The 2,659-nt window shown below is 41.1% G+C and overlaps 1 protein-coding gene across 2 annotated transcripts in view; it reads right to left on the bottom strand.

The window, feature by feature from the left end:
- Positions 1–1,687: 1,687 nt before the first annotated feature.
- Positions 1,688–2,659, bottom strand: part of cry2 (cryptochrome circadian regulator 2) — a 25,344-nt gene continuing 24,372 nt past the window's right edge. For both annotated transcript variants that reach the window (XM_032523325.1, XM_032523324.1), the window contains one exon: positions 1,688–1,863. The gene's annotated coding sequence lies outside the window, so the exon portion shown is untranslated. The remainder of the gene's footprint in view (positions 1,864–2,659) is intronic.

Here is a 2,659-nt window from a genome sequence, read left to right on the forward strand (position 1 = left end):
AATTTGACCGGTTTCCAAAAACTTTCTATATCACAGAAGAACAATGAAAAAAGTGATAATTGTTGAAAAAAAACTACAAAAAAAGCAGGAAAAAAGAAACAAAAACATATTTTTTTCAAACGCTGAAAAAGTGACCCAAAAAATCTGAAAAAGGGACAAAAACATAAAAAACACTGGAAAAAGTGACAAAGAAATTGTTAAAAAATTGACCAAAACATAATTAAAAAAAAAGGAAAAAAAGTGACAAAAAATAGGAATAAAATGGACAAAAACATTAGGACATTTTTTTAGAAAAAGAAAAAGAAAATGTTGAAAATTCAACCCAGAAAAACACAAAGTCGCATGGTTGACGGGAAGACAACACAAGGGTTAAAGCCTCCGAACAGCCGCACAGGTGATTTCAGTTGTTCTGGCTGATTAGACCTCTGTTAAGGTTGAAGATGGGCCGGAGCTTCGATGAGAATTTGATACGTCACAAATTTCATCTACCAATAAGAATGATAAAAGGTTTCACTTGTCCTGCCCTCACAGCTAACAGGAGGCTCAGGAAGATGTCAATCAATCCGTCTATATACACCCACACAATCCTGGGATGAGGTCCAATCAGCCAGATTAACCGAAAACCCCTGTGTGGGTGTCAGGGCCTTTAAGTATCGCAGGTCGGATTACAACCCGGGCCCGGGACTCGCATAAATGGGGCGCACACTCTACCGGTTGAGCTAGAGGCCGCCCTAATTCTTGGACTTAGTGGTCCTTAACTTGCTGAATCCCATAACTCTCACCACGGTTATGCAACTTCATTATTGCAAAATGTCAAAATGCACGGCTTCATTTAATGACTTTGGGCTCTTTTGTTCTGGGAATGAAAAGGAACCCATAGAGAGTCTGGTGTAGAGAGAGGACACTGTGTTTAGACAGGTGACATTCATAGAAGCAAAAGGACAAGCAGAGCGGTGTCGTGCTGACCGCCACACTATGTTGTATGGGTTCAATGTGAATATGTTCTGAGAGTTGCAGGGCATTATGTTGCCTATTATTAGCTATATGAATCTCAGAGATGGAAATGTACCAGAGAAGATTACTCATTACTCATCAAAAAATGCTTAACCCGTTTGGGCCGGATGCTTCGCGACAACACATCTACCGCCGGTAACTGCGTTGCGCAACTCTGAACCTCCTGCTGGCTGCTGCGTGGCGCAGCATTTTGTATTTGTCAGTCTTTTCATGACGCGTGCAGCAGAGAACGCACTGTCATTGGTTCAATAACACATGAGGCGGGTCTTGTTGGCCATGTGACAACCAAAATGTACCGTAGTTTGCTGAAAATCACGAACAAATGGTCACATGGCTTTAAATAGCCAACAAGACCCGCCTCATGTGTATTTTGAGCCAATGACAGTGCGTTCTCTGCTGCACGTGTCATGAAAAGACCGACGAATACAAAATGCTGCGCCACGCAGCAGCCGGCAGGAGGTTCAGAGTTGCGCAACGCAGTAACCGGCGGTAGATGTGTCGTCGCGAAGCATCCGGCACAAACGGGTTAAATGTTCATGATCTCCTCCATTTTTTCTAAAATAGAAATATTTGAGTAATTTTCTGTTGTTCTAGAGTGGTTTGGTTATAAAATGGGTAATTTATTTTCATTGAGCTAGGCTTACTTTTAATGCTTTTCTAGACAGTATTTTCATTTTTTTCTGGCTGGAGTCAATGTGAGTAAAATGCATTTGTACCTCTTCCAATTGTGTTGTATGCATGCTCATATATATTTATATTGCGCACATATCCAGAACAGGTTTCCTTGTATGTCTTTATGGGTCCAGTTGTCTGCGATGTATGTTTGAAGATTGGTCTTTTGATTTCCACCTGAAAGAGAAACCAGAAAGAAGTACTGTAACTCTGATAAACCAACATTGCATGTAATGTTGCGGACATTAAACCAAAACCTTTCCATCATACTGAGCTCTTTGAATTCTGATACAGTACAGTAGGTGTTGGAAATTCTTTTATTAGGTGCAGTATAACCCCAGGTTAGCTCAGTTGGTAGAGCAGGCGCTCATAAACTCAGCAAAAAAAAAGAAACGCCATTTTTTCATGACACTATGTTTTAAAAATACTTTTGTAAAAATCTAATTAACTTTAGAAATCTTCATAAAGGGTTTAAACAATGTTTTCCATGCTTGTTCCATGAACTGTATTGAACCAAAGACAATAAAGGCTTGCAGGTGGTAGGAAATTAAGGTCATGGTTATTCAGAAAGTAAAGAGACCTTTCTACTGATTCCGATAAACACCAAAAGAAGAAGGCCCAGGGTCCGTGCTAATCTGCGTGGACGTGCCTTAGGCAGGGTGCAAGGAGGCATGAGGACATCAGATATGGCCAGGGCAATACATTGCAAAGTCCCTACTGTGAGACGCTTAAGACAGCGCTACAGGGAGACGGGAAGCACAGCTGATTGTCCTCGCAATGGCAGGCCATGTGTAACAAAACCTGCATAGGATCGGTGCATCTGAATATCCCACCTGCGGGATAGGTACAGGACGGCAACATTAACCGCGAGAACTGGCCAGTCTGGTGCATGAGGAGAACTTAATATTACTATTACATTTGCTTATACATAAAATTATATACAATATTTGTACCCTGTATAGCAATTCTGGAT

The sequence above is a fragment of the Etheostoma spectabile genome, chromosome 8 (assembly GCF_008692095.1).
Source record: "Etheostoma spectabile isolate EspeVRDwgs_2016 chromosome 8, UIUC_Espe_1.0, whole genome shotgun sequence".
Classification (NCBI taxonomy): Eukaryota; Metazoa; Chordata; class Actinopteri; order Perciformes; family Percidae; genus Etheostoma; species Etheostoma spectabile.